A 24,279-nucleotide genomic window follows, 5' to 3' on the forward strand; every position below is an offset into this window, starting at 1 on the left:
TAAAGCCAATTCTGATCAATCCTTCGGGAAAGAAAGAGATGCAGCCATCTGTTAATGTGGCTCAGCTTCTTTGTTTTCAAATGTTACAGCTGTCACCAGACCAGCCATTCCACTTGGGGCGAGGCCAGGGGGTTAGAGGGGGAACATCTGTCCACTAAGGACACCACTAAACAGCAACAAAATCTTGGGGCGACCCCTCTCTCTTTCCTCGAGTGCTTTCGCTAGCCGGTCCTACTTCCCCACTCCTTTGGGAGTTTCCTGTTCCATTACGTAGGCAAGAGGGCGAGAGGTCCCAGCTTTCCTAATTGTGAGTGGTTTGGCTGGGTGTGTACGTGCCAGTAACTGTGTGTGTGTGTGGGGGGGAGAAGTGGAGCTCGCTACAAGGGGCTTAGAAAAACTAGTCGCCAATTTAAAATATTTTCGGAGTGTTTGAATGATATCTTAAGAGCTAATCCCACTCTGAAATTCAGCGAAATGAACAATACAGATAAGGAAGATGAAGAGGGTGGAAAACCCACACAGCGGAATGGAGCCGTCCATGCCGCGGGAGTGACAGGGGAGCGCTCAGAGGAAAGGCGCTCTGCAGGGAAAGTCACTCTGGCTCTTCTCTCTCGGTCCACCAGCCGGCGACGCTTCTTCTGTAAAAGCATTCCTAGAAAATAACCCTACAACCGGGAAGGGTAGCGATCTTTGAGCGCAGTTTCCAGGAGCCGGTGCCCGCAGCCGGGAGAGGCCCCTCTCCCCCCGCGGCTGGCGCGGAATGTGGCGATCCGGCCAGGGGCGGGGGATGACTTCCGGCGGCCGGAGCTCAGAGCCGGGAGCAGCTGCTGCAGCTGGCAGGTGGGGTGGGGGCCGGCCGAGGTGACCACACACAGACCCGGCGCGGCGGCACTGCGGCCCCGGGGCAGCCGGCGCCGGGGACATGCGCTGATTCGATCCCTCCGGAGAAGGTAAGCAGCCCGGCTATTATTAGCCTCGGCCACACTGCGCGGTGCTTTCTGCTTGGTTAGTAATGGGGTTTGTAATACAGAGGGAAGAAGGGGAATATCCCTGCCGCCTTCTGCAATGGGAAAAGGAGCAACAACTGAAATTGAAATGTTAATCAGCCAAGTGCTTGAGATTATTGGAGGAGCGGTGTTACTGGGCAAACAAAGAAGGCGGTCAGCCTCTGTAATCTTAAGATAATCAACCATTGCTGTGCTACACTCGCTTAGATATTGAAGAGGATTCCGAATGTAAAATAATTTGAGTTGCACTTTTACGTTGCTACCTTCAACCTTCGCTTGGTTAATTTGTGGTTTGCGAGCAGCAGGTTCTTGTCAGCAGCCTGGAGAAGTAATCGGAAATCTTCCTTCTCCTTTTGCGTTCCTCAGCCTCCTCCCTTTCCAGTTATCAGAATGGGTCTGCACATTTCAACGTCAAACATCCACTTCAATACTGAACCTTTAGAAAGAATCTCAAATTAGAGGAGAAATTTACCTCCTGGAGTTCAGCTTGGGTTGAGCAGCACTTGTCCCCACTTCTCCCTTCATTTACCATCTTCTCTTGTCAGTCATTTCATTGATTTCCCCCCCCCCCCGCCGGGGATGCTGTGCTCATTAACAAACCAGCTCTTGTCAGCTCCTGTCCACCACCTGTGTTCCGTGACTGATTTTTCAAGGACCCAGAAAGGGCATTGCCTTATACCACGTTTGGACTGTTATCTGTGTCCTTCCCCAAAATGCATGGCATGAAAAATCCTTTAAGCCCAGTACCAATATGGTTTCCGATAACCCCCTTCATTGTAGTCACTGCAGCTACCAGATGGGTTTCAAGGACAGCAGAATCTATTGGGGTGTGAGAAAGAGGGCTCTACCTACATATTTTGTGCATAAGAATAGGTGGAAGTAGAAATGCAAATGTCAGTCTATCCCGTTTTTCTTGAAGGTTTTTTAGTCCAGCTAGGTTGTGAGACAGCTAGCTGGGTAGGGTATGGGGCAAGTCCTCCTGCAAAAGCAAGCAGTGTGTTTGTCCTAGGATTCCCCCAATAACCTCAAAAGAGTTTCCAGAGAGACTTTTCCCCCAGGCAGTCAGAAAGCCAGGGGAGGTGGCCAAGGTAAACCTCAGGTTATTTGGGCATCCTCAAGTTAGTCTCCCCTTTTAGGGGTTCTGACCTAGGATTTCCCCACAAACGCTTTGCTCCTGAGCTCAAGTGCCCATTCTTGTTGCTCACCTAGGGATGTACAATTGAATGATATTCTGTGAAATGGTGAAGATTGCTATGGTGGGGATTGCAAATGTGCCACTTCACCAACAGAGAACAGTTGTAATAAGCCAGACTGTGTGGTGTCTGTGTGCCAATATTCCATTTAAAAAGAGGCTTGTTATCTTTAAATCTGAAATTAAAGAGACAGTTTGACTCAAAAGGCCATGGATTTTATTTTAACAAATTAAAATAGGAGATCAATAAAAAAGAGGGCCAGGGTTTATAGCTAACCTTCTTAGGTTTTTTGTTTTTGTTTTTTTGTTTTGTTTTGGGGTATGCGGGCCTCTCCCTGTTGTGGCCTCTCCCGTTGCGGAGCACAGGCTCCGGACGCGCAGGCTCAGCGGCCATGGCTCACGGGCCCAGCCGCTCCGCGGCATGTGGGATCTTCCCGGACCGGGGCACGAACCCGCATCCCCTGCATCGGCAGGCGGACTGTCAACCACTGTGCCACCAGGGAAGCCCAAGACTATTGTTTTTTTATGGCCCTGGTATGCAAGGGGGTTGTTCTGAAAGGACACAAACAGGTAATTCTCTCTTTCAAGGATTTTGGTCGTAGTAGTTGAGCAAAAACTACAGTATGATAGAAAGCAGTTCATTTTCTTTGTCTCATATACAGAGTTAAAATTAAAAAGTGAAAAGACCCTACGTTTTATCATTTTATATTCAACACTTATCTACATAAGCGTTAAAACAAATTGATCTTACTACCCATTATGATTAAGGTACCAAAAAAAATTCACTTTGAAAACGATTCCTGAATATGGATACATTTTGTATTCAGAATCACATGGAAAAAGAAGCCTCTTAATTTACATGGGCCAGTGTCCCATAGTTATTGATCATTATTCATGGGAAATAAATTAATTTTCTAACATTCCATCATTTGCTATTTTTTTTAACAAAAGAGGGATTTTATTGTTCAGCACAGGGAAATATAGCCATCATTTTATAATAATTAAATGTAGTATAATCTATAAAAATATTGAATCACTATGTTGTACACCTGAAACTAATATAATATCGTAAATCATCTATACATCAATAAAAAGAGGTATTTTAGTTTTCTTATCAGCTGTTCTGTTCTTTGTTAAGAAGTGAGGGAAAAAACACTTACTGATTCTAAGGAAGTCAGATCCTTGATTTGCCTGATGATTATGAATATGAAAAAAGTGTTCTCTACAGAACAGTAGCTCTTAATCAAAAAAAGGCCGGCTCTAACATATTCTACAAAGAAGAGTGTGCCAAGATATAGCAATCCTTTTTGATTCTTTTGAAGTTTAAACAAATAGTGTACTCCGCATGAATTTTATCTTTCAACTAAATCATTCTACTGTGGAATTTATGATGCTATACTACTAGTTTACGAAGCAAGTGTAGTAGGCTTCACATATCTCCATATCTTATATTGATGGCATTTAAATTCTAATACCAAACTGTTATTGTTTCATAAACTAGGAGAAAATTACGCTTATAACAAGCAGGAGAAGCTGGCAGAAACAATAGATTTTCCATTCTTTGCTTTCTATTGTTTGTAAGCCTAGTTACCCTAGTTGACCAGTTAATGACAACACATGATGAAATTTTCCTGACTGCTAATTAATTAGCTCTAATTTCACGAGCTTTGTTACTGCTAAGGCTTCCACTAATTCTATGTGTGAATGTCTTCTTACCCTACTCCTCCTACTTTCCTCTTTGAACTTCCTCACATGTAGAGAACCCATTTGATTGACTTAAGCATCAGAAGATACTTATAATCAGAGAAAAAGCAAAAAAGAATGACTATAATGCCAATTAGTATAACTATTAATTAGAAATTATGTTTTGAGGATTTTCAGACAGAAGAGGAGTAGAAATGATAATAGTTTAGTTTTAGGAAAGCTGTGGTACACAAATAGAACCCCAAACCACACCACAGAGAATTTTGCAGGAATTTAATATATCTGATATACACTCAATTTGTGCCCATGAATGGTGAGCAACTAGAAGTAAAGGAGAATCACATAGTTACATTTCTGGACAAATCAGGTTATCAGAATGATGTAATAATGGCAGTTTACCTCAATCACTTCTTAGGCTTTCTTATTTACTATGCTAAATGTTAAGTGAGGTTTCTGAGTAAAAGCATTACAATGACTTCAGCATTGTGGGACATGAAACACAGTGAGAACTCAGAGCAAGGAAGGAAATAGGTAAGAAGGAAAAAGAATTGAAAGAGCTGAAAGATGTATTACTTGGCTGTCAGGTGTTAGGAGAGTTTATTTGTGCTTTTTCTTAATCTTCATAACGCTCTTGTCAGAATGGTAGTAACATACCCATTTTTTTTTTTAGATGAGCGACCTTTAACTATAGGTTGCACTTGATTGTCTGCCAGGTTTTCAAGTCTGTGATGGGGACAGTAATGTCAGAAATTTCAATCCCAGTCAAATCAAGACCTGGTAGAAACACCATGGAAGTGCATAGTTTTGACCCAAATTTGACCACATTAAAATGTTGTTCTTTCTTCTCCAGGATGATAGTCTGTATTTCAAGAAGAATTCTAATTCTTGCCCCATAACAATTTCTCTGAGTTCTTTGTGCCAACTAAAGCCTTTGATTGATTTTCATATTAGCAAAGCCCTGGAATTATATGCAAAATGCTATGAATAGTTAGCAAATAGCAAAAGGATGCAGAGCCGTTATCAGATTCTCAAAACTCAATCAGATTATCTAAGAGTTTACATTAAATGAGGTAATGAGTGCCCTTTCTGGATCCAAACATTATAATATTTTTAATCCTTACCGTGGTCCCTGAAAATGTCTATTATCTCTAATTATCAGTAAGGGAACTGAGGCGTCGTAAAGTCTAAGTAAGTGAGAGGTCTGGAATTCAAATCCAGGTCAGTTTCAGTCTTGAACACCACTAATTCTATAGCCTACACTGCATTCTATACTCTCACTGTAGATAATCAATAAATGTTCATTTATTTCCTTTACCCCAGTTGGGGACAAAGAACATGGGTGTGTGAAAGAAAGTACAGGTTAGTTTTAATGTAAATGATATAATAATAATGCTGGTCAGCAGTTACGGAATATTCATATTGTGCTAGGAGTTCAGCATTAGGTACTTTACAGGCATTCTTTTATTTAAAATCTCATATATATAATACCTACCTTAGGAAGTAGGTAATATAAATGTGCCAAGGTGATTGAAATAACGTGGTCACGTACAGTCAGTGAAACTGGGAAGGAGTTTTCTGGGCTGATGGTTGAATTTTGGCCAAGACATTAAGGGGAGAAGGGATGAGCACTGGTGGGGAGACTGAAAACTTATTCATCATAGGGAGAAAGCACTGGTGGAAGGATTGTGCTGCTTGCTTAAGAACTGTTACCCTCATAACCCAAAAACTGAGGTTTTGCTGAAAGCTGAAGGCAGATTTCTTGCAGTGTGAAAAAGAACTTACTGATATCTCTTCATGTTTGAACATGACTGTTTTGCAGATTTGTTGAAATGACTCAAGTTCTCTTTCAGATCTGGACTAAATGTCTGTATCATAGCATTAGGGCCCATGAAGCAGCATTTGCAAGCCCATACTCACCTCCCCCCTTTTTAGTGTTTTGCACTCTGGAAAAGCAAACAACAGCAACAACAATATCTTATTTCCTTTTATCTATAGTTATTATTAATCTTGTCAAGAAACCCATTTGATATATTTATGCTAAACTATAAATGAGATTTTTCCAGTTTTATTGAGATTGAATTGATATATAATATTGTATCTGTCCAAGGTGTACAATGTGATGATTGATATATATATATAGTGTGAAATGACTACCACAATAAGTTTAGTTAACCTTAATTCACATAATTACAAATTTTATTTTTGTGATGAGAACTTTCAAGATCTACTCTCTTAGCAACTTTCAAACATAAAATACGGTATTGTTAACTGTAGCGACCAAGCTGTACATGACATCACGATTACTCACTTATCTTATAACGAGAAGTTTTTATCTTTTGATCATCTTCACTCATTTTCCTCACCTCCAACCCCCAGCTCTGGCAACCATCATTCCATTCTTTCTATCATGAGTTCAGTATTTTAGATTTCACATATGAGATCCTAAAGTATTTCTCTTTCTCTGTCTGACATTTCATTTAGCATAATGCCCCCCAAATCCACCCATGTGGTCACAAATAGCCAGATTTCCTTCTTTATCACGGCTGAATAATAGTAGGTTGTATGCACCCCATTTTCTTCATCCATTCATCCACAAAAATCACTGAGGTTGCTTCCATGTCTTGGCTACTGTATTGGGTTGGCCACAAAGTTCATACAGTTAATGAATACACTGTTCAATAAAACTTGGTGAAAATGAAAAATGTGTCTTTCATTTTTACTTAAAGTAAATCTTTGACAAAGCCAGCTAGGCATCCCTTTGAGTAATGACTTATATCGCATTGAAATATTTTAAACATATGAACAGTAATAGCTTAAATGACAAATGTTACTAATATTGACACAATTGATCAAGGAGAATATGTTAGAATATGTTAAAATGCAGATGGACAGTGAAAGAACAAATATAACTTTTAACTAAATATTGTCTTGATATTTAGACCATTGGTTAAGAACATGATAACAGGTTTCATCCATTTCAAGAAAGCAGAATATTTGCAGATCACTTAACATTTACTAGGTATGTTCTCAGTCTGGAAGGATATATTTCACTTACATGTGTCATTTAATTTAACCACATCCCTCTGTAATAGATAGTGTTATCCCTATTTGCAGATAGGAAACAGGTTCAGAAAGATTAAGAATGTTACCTAATTCTAGTAAGTAGCCAAACCTAAACTGATCTAATTCCAGGGCAAAGCTCTTTCTGACACATCAGTGTGGGTCTTTATCTCTTTGAGAATTGTTGAACATTAAAAGCCTTCTTCCAGGTAAATGCATAAAGAAACAACATGAGCAATGGTATAACCATATAAGTCTCACTAAATAATTGGTGTGTTTGGCCTTGCTTTTGCTGATAGATCTTTTGCAAAATTGCTTTTCTCTGAGATAGTGGACTTTAAATATTTTGTTTGAAGACTTTCCTAAATTATACCTATCAGAAAGCTACTTTGCTTTAAGGCTAAAGAAAAATGAAAGCTTACTTAACTACACTTAGGTGCCAGGGTCATACTACGAACTCTACACCTGCCAGGATTCACGCTAAGATAGGGTGGCTCCACAAACTGTCCATAGTACTGTGATTTCTTTCTGATATTTTGAAGTAGAAATAATTTAATAACTATTCACAAAAGAGAGAAACACTGTTTCTTGGTCCTCAATATCATACTGCTGTAGGCTAATTCTTTTTCTCTTCTGTTGCCCCTTAGTATAGAGAGTGTGTTTTGGGGACCCTCCTTCACGATCTTCTCCATTCCAAGAGCATCTTACATAAATCCAGGACTTCTCAAGCAACCAGTTTTGCCAGATGGTCTTAGGGTTGGTTGTACCCATATATGTATAATCCTGAACTTCTCAAGTAAGGTCCTTATAGAGCATAATGGCTAAGAGAATTGGTGCTGATACCAGACCTGAGTTCAAATCCTGCCTATGCCGCTAACTAGCTGTGTAACCTTGGAGAAGTAACTTAATCCTTAAAGGGATTAGATTTCTCACCCGGAAAATGGTATAATAAATGCATCTACCCCATATGGTTAGTGTGTAAATTAATGTAACTTGAGATGGTGCATGTTAAGCATTAGCACAGTGCCTGTCTCTTGTTAGTAATACCTGCTTTTATTATTAATTATTCTCTTTATATTCTCAGTTTCAGCTATATGCCTAACATATAATAGTTGTTCAGCAAATATTTACTGGATTGAACTAGCTCTGAAATTTAAGCATTGGGTCAACAGCAAAGTAGTCACCCCATCAATATTTCTCCCACAGAAAGGGAGAATAGATGGAAGCCAGCCATCATACTTTCTTTTCTTATTCTAAACTTCCCATCCAGGCCCAGCAATAAAATAATCTTCCTGAACCCCAACAATTTCGAGAATTTTTCAAATCACACTATTTGAAAATAGTTGGGTTTCCCTAATCTAATATGTCCCAGGGCCCCAAGGTCACCAAGCTTATATTAATGAAGTCTAGTTAAGATAAATGATTACACTTAGTAAACCAACTGCTTATGAGCTCATTGGGCTTTTTAAAATTTACTATCTGCACTTCATAGAGACTCAAGTATTTTGCTTTTGTAGGACACTCAGCAGTCAAAGTAGTCTTTTAAAAAGCACAAATCAGATGCTATTATCGCACTGCTTCTGACCTCTAAAGGCTGTCTATTGTAAAGAGATTAAATTTTCAGCTACTTAGCCAGGCTCACAGGGACCATGGGCTCTGGTCACTTACTACATCTTTCCCTGACCTTCATGGGGTTCGAGGCACAGTTGTCTTTTTCAGTCCCTCAGATGCAACAAGCTCTACTTCTTGCTCTCCCAGCTTTAGATTGGCTAATCCTTCTACCCAGACCAATTTCCCTCTGATCATTAAGGTCTCGGTTCAAACGCCACCACTACTATCTTGACCAAAGAGACCTGCCTCCTCACTGCCTCTCCGTCCCATTGTCCAGTCGTATTTCTGTCGCTGTACAAAATTTATTTACATGTTGACTCCGTCTTCCTCCACCACTGGATATTTGCTTAAGAGCAAGGACTGTAATTTTTTGCTCACCACTGAATCTTCCAAGGCTTGCAGCAGACACTGGCACATAGAAGGTGTGTAGGAAATGTGTGTCTAATAAATGAATAAATATGTGAATGAAAAAAAACTGAAACACTAACACAAGAATATTCTCCTTTCAAAAGAATAATGAAAAATAATTTCATTCAATAAGAGTCCTTCTTAGTTACTGATACATGACTTAGTAGTTCCCAATCAATTTAAAATGTTCCATTATTTTCTGATACTTCACAAGTCATTAATTAAATGTTGCTCACATTTAAGGCCAATCTGTGAGACATTATGAACTTGTCTACTCTAAAGTTCCAGCATTAACTCAGGCGGGGCTTCACCAAGTACTGATCCTGTGACCTTGGCCTCTCATTGCCTCAGTTTTCTCATTTGTAACACGGGTATAATAATAGGCTTATTTCATAGGCCTGTGAGGAAACCCTCATATATATGTGTGTGTGTGTGTGTCTATATATATGGATTTAAACGGTGTCTTAGGATAGTGTCTGGCACGTGAGAAGCATCACAGAGTGTTGACTGCTGCTACTAGAACCGTTATTATGAGAACTACCTGTTGAGAATAATCCTTCATATACTGGTTTATTCCACTGGAGATAAAGGAAACTAATAGAATGTTAGAAAGCAGATTAAACACAGAAAGCCAATAAAATATACCAAGACAGAAGATGATGAGAGTGTAAAAGCATAGAAGAAAAAAATGGTTTTTGTGTTTCTTATTCTTTTTCTTTTTTAAAGAAGGAAAGAGCCTAGAAATAGGACAAAAACTATTCATTGGCTCTACTGACATGGGGATCGCTGGTGACCTTCATAAGTAAAATTTCAGGACAGTGGGCAGTGAGGTTACGGTGAGAGAAGTCAGACGGATGTAAATTATAGAGTAAATGGGACGTGAGGAAATGGAAACAATATATGAAGATAACAATTTTGAAAAGTTCAGACATGAATTGGCTAAAGAAGATATGCAGGGATTAGGGGAGGAGGGAGGCTTTCATGTTACACGTATAGTTTTTAACATTTTAAGGTGGAGTTACTAGTCTAGAATGAGGTTGAACTTTGGCAAGAATCCTTCCTAAGGAGTAGATGGGCTGTAGAAGATGCAGGGCTGTGAAGTACTTGAGAAGATGAGGGAGAATGAAATGCTCTCTGTAGCGCACACGGCCTTGTAACTTTCACTCCTGTAGTAAAAGGGAATACAAAGGTCAACGCAGATGCTAATGAATTAATGGATTTGGCAGTGGACTATTTACTGACCTCTGTGTTCTTAATGAGCTATGAAGCACCTCACCGGCTCAGAGTGAAGGAAGTAGAGAGGATGGAGGTTAAGTAAAGCTTCTAAGAAAATAGTCCTTAAGGAGAATTAGAAAGAGCTTACTGTAAGTCAGAGCAATATTTCCAGTCTTGAAAATCCATTTGAAGCTGGTGATTATTAATTTATTGGAATACCAATTTGCCCTGCCACATGATTTTTCTCCAGCTACCTGGATATAAGTTACACAGAGGCAGAAGAGAGTGAGAGATAACAATGGAGGGAAAATACAATTCGTATTTTTTTTTGACCTTTTTCCACTTCCCCGCTCCAACTCTGGGGAGCCTTCACGGACATGGCTGCCCTCCCAGTCTCCAGCAGCACTCTGTTATCAAAGAATTCAAAGAAATGGAACATAGGTTTCCAACTTATTAATTTAGCAAAATCAAAAATTATATATAATGTCTTCCGTTGGCAAAGATTTTTGCAGTATAATTTGGTTCCATCTTTTGACAAGTAATTTGACAATGTCTAGCAAGATAAAAATGTTAATAGCTTTTACACATTAATTCTAATTCTGGAAGCTTATGCCAATAAATAATTTATAATCCAGAAAATTATTATATAAAGATGCTCATTGTCATGTCATTTGTAATAACAAAAAATTGGAAACACCTTTAATTGTTAACAATAGGAAAACAGTTTAGGAAATATCCACTTAGTAGAAAGTTACACAGTTACTCTATTATAATTACAAGATGATGGAGCAAAATAGAATAATGCTTAATAAAGAAAGAATGAAGAAAGTTGACCTACAATTGTGTCTTCCTTATGTCAGTAATTATGTAAACATATAAATATTTATTAAAACTTAAAACCAAAATAAAGTTTTAAAAGCTCTGTACCAGTAATGGGGATTTTATGTTTGTTTCAAAATATTTTTTAACATAACTCTTATAATTTTGTTTTTTCTACTCCTTTTCTTAAGAATTTCTGATTATTACCTCATTTTTCATTCCATAGTTTCAAATAAAGTCAGCAATTTTATCATCAGAGAAGATTAGACTTATTTGACAGTTCATAATTCCAAGTTATTTGGTATAAAAAGACCATATACACTTGTAGGTGCTTTCAAAATAATATTTCGAGAATTTTTTTTTTTTGCTTAGTCTTTCCTAGTATGGAGATTCAGCAAACTACCTAAAATTGCTAGCCATTCTTTTTTCATTTTTCTCATTTTATTCATTTATCTTGCCCTTCACAGAAATGATAACAAATGAGTCTGCAGTTGCATCTGCCAATTTCTTAAATCCTCTATTATCCACATTATGAAATCATACTTATATGAATGCTTCCAGTATTTTCAGAGCTCTTTAGTTATTATACTTGAGCATTCTGTATGAAGTATCTTATGTAAGTGTAAAATTTAGACTCAACTTCTGGAAGCTTTTGATTTCTTAGTTCAAAAGTGAGAGATCCTTAGTTCAGCCATATGATTAACAATTACTTGTATAGTAAGAAGCTCCTAAATTATTGTTTTATGGATACCTGGCAGTTTTCTTGCCATTTCTCAGAGGTTCTCTATTAAACACATTCTCTCTCTTTCTCTCTCTCTCTCTCTATCTCTATCTCTCTCTCTCACACACACATTGTGATTAAAAGCACAGACTTTGGCATTATGAAGTCTAAGGTTCAATTTCCAGTTCTGTAGTTTCTGGGCCACTTCACTTTAGGCAAGTAACCTAATGTCTCTGAACCTTGTTATTTTCATCTGTAAAATGGAGATTACAATTATATCATCAGAACATCCGTAATGATTTTAGAGTTTCAGAGTCAGGTACAAGCAGGCACTCAGTAAATGGCTAGTGCTTTTATTACTTTATTATTATTTAGGTCTTGGTTTTCCTTGAGTCTGTGAGTCCCCATAATGAAATGTAATTTCCAGTAGATTGAGTAATACCTATTTTCACCAAAAATTTTAACTGAGTTCATTACTTTCTGTGCAACCCAGATTAGTTTTCTGCCTTTTTTTCTGTGCCGTCTGTAGGTGTTCAATAGATTTATTTAATAAATGTATGAATGCATGAACACGTAGATGAATTTTTAAATGCTTCTTTTTGAGAAGGTAGAACAAATGTGCCACAGTAGAACAGATAAGAAAATAGTCCATGGAAAAAATGGCAAAGTCACATATGTGCCCAGGGCCAGCCTAAGGAGAATTGCTTTTTTTTTTTTTTTAAGGAAAAATGTGTTGAATAGCTTATTTTAATTATTTTTAAAAGTTAAGTACGGGGACTTCCCTGGCGGTCCAGTGGTTAAGACTTCACCTTCCAATGCAGGGGGTGTGGGTTCAATCCCTAGTCGGGGAGCTATGGTCCCACATGCCTCACAGCCAAGAAACCAAAACATAAAACAGAAGCAGTATTGTAACAAATTCAATAAAGACTTTAAAAAGTTGTCCACATCCAAAAAAAAAAAGTTAAGTACAAAAATTTGCTGATGATTTACATATTTAGCACCACTAAAATAATGTGAGATTAGCTGTACTAAAACAGAATGTTGAGCTACATTCACATTAAGTGACATTATATAGTCTAAATTTATGGAAAACTTCTGAAATGGCTGATAAAAAGTAAGATGGTGAGTGACCTTTGAGCAGAAAAAGACAGAAAGAGAAATGGCCTTTTCTACATTCTATTGTGCCTCTAAGTAAAATGCTTGGTAATCTAGCTACAAAGCAATATGTCATTTGGCTTTAGGCACCTACTGTGATTTACCTTGTGAGGATCAGATTTTGCCATGGAGAGGATTTGTGAAAGTATCACACATTCCAGTACCATTGGCAACCACAGCTACCAAAAACTCCAATTTAAATTGATGAACCTAATGTCAGATGATAGTATCATTTCCTTGTGGGTGTCTTGGGAAAAGATGGGTAGGAAATGTATAAAAGTGAATACTTTATTGACTGAAATAACAATTCATCATTTTGAAAACATAAAATACATTAAAGTTGTTATAGCATCATGCATTAATATTTCACTGTACTTTAGACATCGCCTACAATCAATGTTTTCTGCCCTTTGAAGCAGAATCTTGCTTGTGGTATGCATTAATCATATAAAAGATTAAACACTGAAAAGAAATTCAGCCTTTAAGGACAATTTGCTTTGATTTATTCAGTGGGTTCTTCCAAAAAGTTAATACAAGAATTATTGCTTGTTGAACTTGAGTTACAAATTCTTTCAGAGTTACTTAGTATTTTCTGTAATATCAGTATCAAGGAAGGTAAAGCAAATTTACATATTCATTAGGAAATACAGGCACATAATCATAAAACAAGACAACACAGCGTTTTTATAGACTTTATTTTTTAGAAGTGTTTTAATTTCACAGAAAACTTGAGAAGATAGTCTAAAGTGTTTCCATATACACTAGACCCATTTCCCTCTATGATGATCCACTTACATTAGTATGTTACGTTGTTACAATCAGTTAACAAATATTGATACATTATCATTTACTATAGTCCATACATTAGTCCAGTTCCTTAGTTTTTACCTCATGTCCTTTTTCTATTCCAGGATTTCATCCAAAACATCACATTACATTTAGTTGCCATGTTTCCTTAGGCTCCTCTTGGGTTTGATAGCTTCTCAGATTTTCCTTGGATGACCTTGACAATTTTGAGTAGTTAGGGTTTTGTAGGATGCCCACTACTAGAATTTGTTTGATGCATTTTTCATGATAATATTGGGATTATGTGTTTTGGGGAGGAAGACCACAGAGTAGAAGGGTTATTTTGTCAGATCACATCAAGTGTACAAAGTATGAATATGCATTATGAATGCTGAGGTCGACTTGGATCACCAGGCTGAGGTAGTGTTTTTCAGGTTTCTCCATCGTAAGATGACTGTTTTCCCTTTTTCATACTGTACTTTTTTGGAAGGAAGTCAATATGCTCAGCCCACAACTAAGGAATAGGGAGTTATGCTTAAGATGGAGTACTACATAAACTATTTGGAATTCCTTTGCACGGGAGATTTATCCATTCTCCTGCATTTATGTATCCAATTATTTATTTATATCAGAAGAACTCATGGATTTTTATTTTATACTTTGGGTTATAATCTAATTCTACTTTAGTTACTTTGTTCCTCAAATTGCTCTAGTCCTGACCCTTGTGAACTCTTTTCAGTTGGCTCTTGTGCCACTCTGAGGTATCCCCATCCTGTATTTTTTTTTTGGAACTTCCTTACTTTCTGACACTATAAGATGGTCTTGTATATAAATCTTGTATATTTACTGCCCTAGTCCTAGAATCAGCTATTTCTTCAAAGATAACTAGGTCTTTTTAGTGGAGAACGGTATTAGACAGCAGGATCTGGGTGTGGGGTGTGCTAATTGCTGCTCGGATGTCATTGCTTCTAGATCTTCACAGCTGACAGAGCAAAGAGATAATATGTGTGTACATTACCCATGTATACGCACATATCTATAAGTATCTCTCTACATAGCCATGTGTATTAAGGTAATATGAAGCAATATTAAGCTAAACATGAATGTATATTGATGTTTCCAACTTTAATCTGTTACCACATAGATCACCTTAGCCTCATCTCTTGCTTATCTTTAAATTTCAACTCCAGCAAAACACTTGGCTTTTAGAAGTATGAAAATCAAATTGTAGCAACTTTGGGAAGCCACATCATCTAGTAGAATAATTCTTAAAGGGCAAGGTGTATATCATCAAATTTTAATTTACAGTCAGCAGTACTTTTTAACATCAAAAGGCCTCCAGACCTCTGCTTCCAAGAAGATGAAGTAGCCCATTTCTCCCAGGTTCTCCCACTTAAAACTAAAACCCTGAACATAACAACAAACAAACATAGGAAGACGCTGAAAGGTGGAAATGAGAAGGCAGACTTAACTAGGGACTTTGGGACTTGAGGAATAACATGGTGATGAGTCCCCTGTGTTTCCTGTTGCTTCCCATACATCCTGGAGAGGGTATTACAGGCACCCCCAATCAATAACCACCAACAGAACAACAGACAAAAAAGCTTCAGAAAAAAACACAAAACCCTGTTCCCCCTAGCCAAAGTATGAGGAAAGGGGTTGCTAAAGACAGAAGACCATTTGGGCAATAATATACACACTACTCGAGCCAAGTGCCAGTGGAATATACACACTACTCGAGCCAAGTGCCAGTGGAATATTGCACCCATTCCCTATGTCCTGTCGTTTCAGTTGGGCCAACGTAGGATTTGATCTTCCACACCACCCCACTCCTGCCCTCCAGAAGAGCCAGCGCTCTGATTCCCCACCAGGGTTGTTTCAGTGTGGTCCAGTGGTGAGCTGAGCCTCCACCCCTTTCCATTAGCAAACAGACTTTAAAAGGTGGTGCCTGGGCTTCCCTGGTGGCGCAGTGGTTGAGAATCTGCCTGCCAATGCAGAGGACACAGGTTCGAGCCCTGGTCTGGGAAGATCCCACATGCCGCGGAGCAGCTGGGCCCGTGAGCCACAGCTACTGAGCCTGCGCTCCGCAACAAGAGAGGCCGCAACAGTGAGAGGCCCGCGCACCACGATGAAGAGTGGCACCCGCTCGCCGCAACTAGAGAAAGCCCTTGCACGGAAATGAAGACCCAACACAGCCAAATAAATAAATAAATTTACTTATTAAAAAAAAAAAAAAAAGGTGGTGCCTGACAGGCTTGTTAACACTGGGCTGCCCTCACACAGTCGTGGGGTCCAATGGTGGGACTTAGCGTCCATCTCTCCCGGACATCAATAAGAATAGGATGTTACAGGTTGGCGGGAGTAGGCACCCCACTAACCCCCAACACATGGTGTCAGTGAGACCCACTGGGGTGCTGAATCCCCAGAACCACCCTGAGGCAACAAGACAGAATGAGACGGCACGAGCAGGGCGAGTCGTCAGTTCTCTTCCTCTCACCCTGGCGTCAGTGGGGCCAGCAGGGAGCTGACCCTCTACCCACACCCGGCGTCAACAAGAAGGAATGGAGTGGGAGGAAGGAGAGCAAACACTTCACTTCTCCCCTCCCCTGTGTCAAGAAATCTACTGGGGAGATGAACTTCCACTCCTACTAAAAGGCAACACAATGATATTAATGCTCCCACTTTTGGGGGGAAGGTGTCAGAAGGGCCAGTAGGATAGCTGAACTTCTACTTGATCTGTCTGCAGTGAGACAATGTAAGTGCCCACTTTTGCTGGGGTATTGTCAGTAGGGCCCAATGGAAATCTGTACGTAACCCCCCAGTCCTCATACTACGCCTCAAATAGGATGACTTCCTTCTAAAAAGTAATAATAAAACTAAATGGGTTACAGAGTCATATAATAACTCAGAATGTTTAGAATACAATGGAAAAATACTCATGACACCAAGAACCAGGAAATCACAGAATAAATGAGAAAAGACAATAAACATACACCAACACTGAGATAAAACATCTACTGAAATGATCAGACAAGGATTTTAAATAAGCTGTCACATAAATGCTTCAATTAGCAATTATGTGTTCCTTGACAGAAATGGGAAAAATAGAAAATGTAAACAAAGAACTAGAAGCTATAACAATAAAAACAAATGAGAACAGTAGAACTGAAAAATACAACAATCAAAAAACATTGCTCAAGAATAGAGTCGAGGGCTTCCCTGGTGGCGCTGTGGTTGAGAGTCTGCCTGCGGATGCAGGGGACACGGGTTCGTGCCCCGGTCCGGGAGGATCCCACATGCCGCGGAGCGGCTGGGCTTGTGAGCCATGGCCGCTGAGCCTGCGTGTCCGGAGCCTGTGCTCCGCAATGGGAGAGGCCAAAACAGTGAGAGGCCCGCGTACCGCAAAAAAAAAAAAAAAAAAAGAATAGAGTGGAGATTACAAAGCATAGAATCATGAACTTAGAAGAGATCAATACAATGTACCAAATGTACAGAGAAAAATAGACTGAGGGGTAAAGATGGGAGAAAGAACAGGATCTCAAGAACCTGTGAACAGTAACAAAAGCACTAACATTCATGTCATCAAAGTTCCAGAATGAAAAAAGAGAGCAAATAAGACTGAGAAAGTATTCAAAGAAATCATGGCTAAAAAGTTCCCAATTTTTTAGAAGACATAAACACAAATTCAAGAATCTGAACAAACCCAAAGAGGAAAAACGCAAAGATATCCTTACCAAGACGTGTCATAACTAAACTTCTGAAAAGTAGAGACAAAAAAAATCTCGAAAGTGGACAGGAAGAAACGATGCATTGCTTATTGAGAAACACCAATTCCAATGACAGCATATTTCTTGTCTAAAACTCTGGAGTCAGAAGCATTGACGTAACATTTTTCAAGTGCTAAAAGAAAAGAACTCTCAGCCACAAATTCACACTTTTTATCTCCACTTTCTTGTTTGACTTACATTAATGGACTACTAACTCATCTTTCTATATCCGGGACTGCCATCACCCTTCTCCAAAAATCTAGTCACAGTATTTCCAGAGTGATCTTTCTGAAAATGAAACAAATGTTTCTTATAAAAATACCTGATTGTGTTATGAAACTTTTCTCTCTTCTAAGTTACCAGTTAAAATCCTTCAATGGATTCCCATCTTTCTTGGAGTAAAATCTCACATCCCAACTCTCTTTGTCCTTTTGGGCTCCTGTAAGATTATACTGCAGGTTGGGTGGCTCATAAACAGCAGGAATTTTTTTCTCACAGTTCTGGAGGCTGCAAGTTCAAGAATAGGGTGCCAGTATGGTCAGATGAGGGCCCTCTTCTGAGTCACAGACTTCTCATTGTAACCTCACATGGCAGAAGAGCTTAGGGAGCTCTGTGGGGTCTCTTTTATAAGAGCACTAATACCTTTATCATTTCCCAAAGGCCCCACCTACTACTACGATCACCTCCGGAAATTAAGATTTCAACGTATAAATTTGGAGGGGAACACAAAGACTAGACCATAGCACTTAGTATACATACATGGACCATTCATGGTCTGGCTTCTACCACCCTCTCCATTGTCTTCTTTTCTTACACTCCAGTGAGCATTTCTTTTTTTTTTTTTTTTTTTTTTTGTGGTACGCGGGCCTCTCACTGCTGTGGCCTCTCCCGTTGTGGAGCACAGGCTCCGGACGCGCAGGCTCAGCGGCCATGGCTCACGGGCCCAGCCGCTCCGTGGCATGTGGGATCTTCCCGGACCGGGGCACGAACCCGTGTCCCCAGCATCGGCAGGCGGACTCTCAACCACTGCGCCACCAGGGAAGCCCCAGTGACATTTCTTATACTGATTATGAATGGAACTCCTTTCTGGACTGATCCTTAACCATTCATTTTCTGGCAAACATGAATTTATCTTCTCTTTTCCTCAAAAATTCACCCTTCCTTCATGTTACATATCCATTTCAATTGCCTTCTACAGGAAGCCCTACTGATATCCCCCATATACTACTGTCCACAGCATGAATTAAGGTCTTACCGTGTGTTCCTACATCACTCTGTAATAATTTTTACGGTAACTATGGATTTTCTTATTTGAGTGTCACAATACATTGACTTCTAGGTGGCACGATAATGATTTTAGTAACAGTAACACTGGTGCCTAGTTTAACCCATGGCATACTTTAGGTGTTCAATAAATGTTTGTTGAATGAGTTAATGAATGAATGAATGGATGGTCAGTTTGAAATCTTAATCATGTTACTTTTCAAAAATCTGTTAAAAAGATACCCACAGTTTTCCAGAAGATTAGGGACTTAGGATCTTCAACTTGATTTAATAGAGGAAATTTTTACTCATACATCATGCTTAAATACCTCAAAGTAAAACCATTAACCCAGGAATTTAAGGTTACCCATTTGGACTTGCAAGCCAATAATTAATATCTCCTGCCCCGACTGTATTAGATGGTTTCAATGCTCCACTCATATCTCCCCAGCACTCATCATTCCAGTATATGCTGATAGACTCATGTTACCACCTGCAATTATCCACCTTAGGGCAGGCCAGAAATGTACAGGAGTTAATGTATCTGGGTGTAGCTTTCAACCAAGGACGGAGGGGACTGGAAGATAAGTACTTCAAGTTTCTCACCAATTCTTGGGATAACTCTGAGACATGTTCTATAGAGTTTCACAGAACTCCCCTGAAGTACTGGCAGCAGTTCCCTGCAGGAGTAATTTATTCAGTAATGCACCTCTGTTGGCTTCCTTCCGTGCCTCCATTCTCAATTCCCACTCCACTTCTGAGTGTTCTGGAAGCACCTCCCACATGAACAGTTTGCATTCAAATTATTGCCTCAGGTTCTGCTTCTAGGGGAATTCAATTTATAGCCTCCTAACAATCCAGTACTCCTTACAGAGCCATCACTGGTACAAGTACCAAGGCATGGCACATTATGTATCACCCCTCCTAAATCCTAATATTTTTAAACCGATAGGAAAGAGCATGACCTTGAGGAGAAAAATCATTTATATGAGAATAGCCAATGGATAAAGGGAAGGAGAGACAGTGCCATTTGTTTTCCATTAATGATAGTGTGAAATTTATGGGCAGATGGTCTAACAGGTGTGACTATAATTTGAGGAGCCTGCTCCCTTGGTTACAGAAGACTGCTATTGTTATTATTATGGAAGCACAACCTCATGACTTTATTGCTTCACTTGATGTAGCCTTTTCCTTTACCCTTAAATCTTTCTACATCACTGAATTGCAGCCAATAGATTTATTTTCTCCCTATGGCTCCATCACAAAAAAAAGACACACATGTGCACACACACACACACACACACACAGAGTTTTGTGTATGCCAGTGCTAGAAAAGACAAGCTCATGGTGCATGTATGCAATGGATATTGTACATTACAGGTCTCTGTGAAATAGTCTTCTGCAGGTTCCTATGTTTATTTTATGAATAATTAACTTTAGTAAAGTTAATTTCCTGAAGATCTTGATGAAGACTGAAGAAAGGAAGTAAATTTTAAAGAAAAAGACTTAGAAACTTGCCCCTTTTGCCCTTTCTTTGTGTCTTAATGAACAAAGGATAACTGGGACTTCTTTGAAGTCTTTGCTTGAGTTGAAGACACAAAATGCAACCTGTACTCTTATCATAATATGTTCAGTTTATGAGTACACAAACTTATAAACTGTGAATTTCCCTAAAGTTATTATACCATTTAGAAGATGTTTGCTGGGACGTTTACTTAAAACCAAACAATTGAGGTCTATATGTCCAAATAATTTCCTTCTCTCTTTCTGTCTCCATTTCAGTTTCCTGAGTTTCTGGGAAGGCCTGGTTTCCCCAAAGGAACGATTTCTGGTAGAAGTCTGAAGGTCTGACCCAAGAAAAATAATCCAGTATAGCCAATGAATTGAGGACAAGAAGTTTTCCAATCAGGTAGGAACATTTAATCTCATACATTGCAATCACCTTAAGTAAGGTGTGCTGATAGCTGGATATGATTTAACTTCTTGGAAAAAGATGCATATATAACCTGCCCCACAAGGAAGCTGTTCTCAATTCCCTTAGTGGTTGTGGTGTTTATCAGAGAGTGCCTTGGGGGAAGATGAATACAATAACAGTATGATGCTTTTCTTTTCATTTTTAGCTCATTGTTGCCAAGTACCCTTGGTGACCTTGGTGCCTGTGGTTTAATCCCAGGAGGTTAGACATGTGGAACAGCACATTAACCCTTTTTAGTATTTTCTCCCAAGACAAATCATTTTTATAGGTTGTCTCCATGGTCTTCTAGTTGCTTATCAAACTTAAGCATCAAGTCTTCTAAGTGAGCAATAGCCCCTGTCAGTGTGAGGAAATCAGCTTGGTTCTTATTGGGGCACATCTTGGTCTTGGCACAAAGTGAGTTCACATAGGGAGTTAGAAGGAGGAGAATGGGGCACGCGAAAGGGGAGTTCTGTGTTCTCATTTACCTATGCGTGTTGAAACTCCACTAACAGTTTTATTTTCATTAGCAATTTGTGATAAAAACTTAGGGTAGGGCTTCCCTGGTGGCGCAGTGGTTGAGAGTCTGCCTGCCGATGCAGGGGACACGGGTCCGTGCCCCCGTCTGGGAAGATCCCACATACCGCGGAGCGGTTGGGCCCATGAGCCATGGCCGCTGAGCCTGCGCGTCCAGAGCCTGTGCTCCGCAACGGGAGAGGCCACAACAGTGAGAGGCCCGTGTACCGCAAAAAAACCAAAACTTACGGTAAAGGGAATAACGAAGCTGTCCCACTATATGGCACGACAAAAGATAGTAGTGACATCAAAATCAGGGCCTATCCATCTCATTTGCAGTTATATACTCAGTGTTTAGCATAGCATTTGATCCCTCATCAGTATTCAATAAGAAGATGCGTGTTGAATGACTTAAGGATGAGTTAATGAATGAAAAAAGTTAATATGGTAGAAAATGTGTTTTATCCTTGTATTTTCATGTGTTGACTTCTGTATTTCAAGACCCAGCACTGTAACTGACACATAGAATATAAGCAGTAAAATTTGCTGAAAGAATGAATGAGTCCCCACAATTCTAAGAATAATTTTAAGACCAACACAGACCCCATATCTGCCAAGGTCTATGACAGAAGTATCCAGAGAAGAAAGCCTGATCTCAGCTAGTGGTAGAGCTGACAGAATTTATCTAGTTTTAATAATTTACAGCTCATCCCATTACATTTAGGCATAGTACCTACATGAGCCATACAATTAAATGTTGACTGAAAAAAAATGCACAACCTAAAAGTTGAGAATTATGTTTTATTTGGAGGACATACTGAGGACAAGTCAGGAGACAGCCTCTCAGATAGCTCTGAGGGACTGTTCTGAAGAGGTAAGGGAGGGCACAGGATATTTAGGGGTTTTCGCAAAAAAAAAAAAAAAAACCCGGTAGTTGGAACATCAACATCTAGCTCCCCCAAGGTAGACTGCAGTGTGTTACCCTTCCCTTGGCCTACCCTGGGGCACCCTGAAGGGCCTACGGGTCTGAGTGTGGCCCAGCAAGCCCAGGGGAGCCGGCGGGTCCTCAGAGTTCTTGTCCTGAAACTGGCGCTGACGCGACGGGGCCACGAGTCTCTAGACACTTACTGCTGTTAAACGGAATGCAGAACTGCGACTAAGGCCTCAGGGAACCTGCTTCACGCCTACCCTTCTGGATGCCAAATCAAGACCTTACGTTGAGGCTAGGGCCCCCGTTGAGATTCCCCTTAGCTCTAGAGCAGGGCAGGAAGAGCTCCCACCCAGGACCTGGAAGCACCCTCTTTCTTTCGAGAAAACTCTTTTTTTTCTCAGAGCCATGCCTGCAGGGACTAGAAACACGGCAACAACAGTGTTTTTCAGGTTTTTTCCGGCTGCAAGAATGGAGCTTTCAAAATGGGAAAACCAGGCTTTTCGCTATAGACGCCATGTCTAGATTGACACGCAGCCTAAATACGTGTGTTTTCTAACAAGTAAAAGAGACACAAGCTACCCACTGTGCCCTAAACTGAATCAACTTTTTAAAGCAGGGTGTTCTGCGACTAGCGAACGGCCTCAATGAAGGAATGCCTTCGGTCGGCCGAGGGACCTGTGTATCTTCCAGTATCCGGCAGTGTTACACGAAGAACTGTTCTTTAGTTGAAGTTGCAGTGCAAGCTGAATTTCCCCTTGAGGAATGGTGACCTCATGTATGAGGTCCGAGGAAGAATTGCCTTCCTCCCCTTTGAAGTCCCAAACCACTACACCCAACATGTTTGTCTTTAGTTGAAAGTGGTATTTAAGGTGAGGATTTCAGCCATTTGGGAGATTTACTGAGTTCTCCTGGGTCTCTTCCATGTATACATATTATTAAATTTTGTTTGATTTTCTCCTGTTAATCTTAATCTGTCTCATGTCAATTTAATTCCTAGACTAACCAGAAAAATCTAGAAGGGTACAGGAAACTTTCTTCCTGCCCAACAGGCATTATAGTGCAGGGTACATTGCCTGCCTTTGAAAGCATCTGAACTTCTACACATTGAGAACCCTCTCCTTTCCATGCCCCTTTACCATAGGCATAAAGATTTCTGTGCACATCGAGGCTGAGAAGAACTCCTGAGTCCATCATTGTTTCTCCAGGCAGTCATGAAGACTGTCAGAGAGGAAGAACTTTTCCTCTGCCCTTCTGTAGGCAAATGGAGCAGGGGGTCCCCAAAGAAAAAGAATCAAATATAACTTTTTGACATAAGAGAAGCCATTTTAAGCCTAAATCATTTGTGATCTCAGCCTGGTCATGATGCTTGCTCTTGAACAGGTCTCAGTAATTAATGATCTTGTGAAATAAAATGGTCCCTTACCATCTGGTTCTATAAGAATGAAGTCACTAGCCACTGTAGTCTCTGACCTTGACAAAAAAGTAATCACTTGATCTAAAAGAGAACTGGAAATTTTTCTTTGAGCCAAATTTGAGGATTATAACCTGGGAAGAGCATCTCAGAAAACTCTGAAAACTGTTCTGCCCATTAGAAACCCAGGGAGGTGTATAAGTTTTTTTTGAGACCGAGGGCTGTACATCAAATGACATGTTATTGAACGTTTACATAATTCAGATCTAAGTGCCATCCTGCTGGTCATGTAACCCCTTACAAGGTCAAGAAGAAATGTTATCTCTTAAGGAGGGAGTTGTCTTGTTGATGTTAGGAGAATGTTGCTCTTTATGGTTGAGCAAGTGTCCCTGCCTATGGGGGAGGTTTGGTCAATGTATAATGCAGATGCACAATGCACAGTGTGGGGAGAGAGGAGACCAAAGGGCAGAGAAGAGTTTATGTTTAAATTTCTCTTGTCTTGCCATAAAATATAAATTTTGTTTCACAACCTTCAACACACCCTGAATGAAATTCAGGACAGAGATCAGGAATGAGGCAGTCTATGCTCTGGGAAAACCCGGCAGAACAGGCCTTCAGATAGTTAGATAGTTTCAGAAGATTTTATGAGCCCAGTTTCTTTTATCTTCTCATATCTAGAAAAGCACTAAAATCATTCATGGAGACATCTGCTCCTTGTGACTAGCAGCCACCACTTCGTGACTAGCAGCAAATTTCTGC

The 24,279-nt window shown here is 39.8% G+C and overlaps 1 long non-coding RNA gene across 2 annotated transcripts in view; it reads left to right on the forward strand.

Moving 5' to 3' along the window:
• The first annotated feature begins 814 nt into the window (after nt 1-814).
• LOC309808267 overlaps nt 815-24,279 on the forward strand; it is a 52,661-nt gene continuing 29,196 nt past the window's right edge. For both annotated transcript variants that reach the window (XR_014294718.1, XR_014294719.1), the window contains exons 1-2: nt 815-950; nt 20,491-20,617. This is a non-coding gene — a long non-coding RNA (uncharacterized lncRNA). The remainder of the gene's footprint in view (nt 951-20,490; nt 20,618-24,279) is intronic.

This window comes from Mesoplodon mirus, assembly GCF_964341445.2.
Source record: "Mesoplodon mirus genome assembly, chromosome: 7".
Lineage (NCBI taxonomy): Eukaryota > Metazoa > Chordata > Mammalia > Artiodactyla > Ziphiidae > Mesoplodon > Mesoplodon mirus.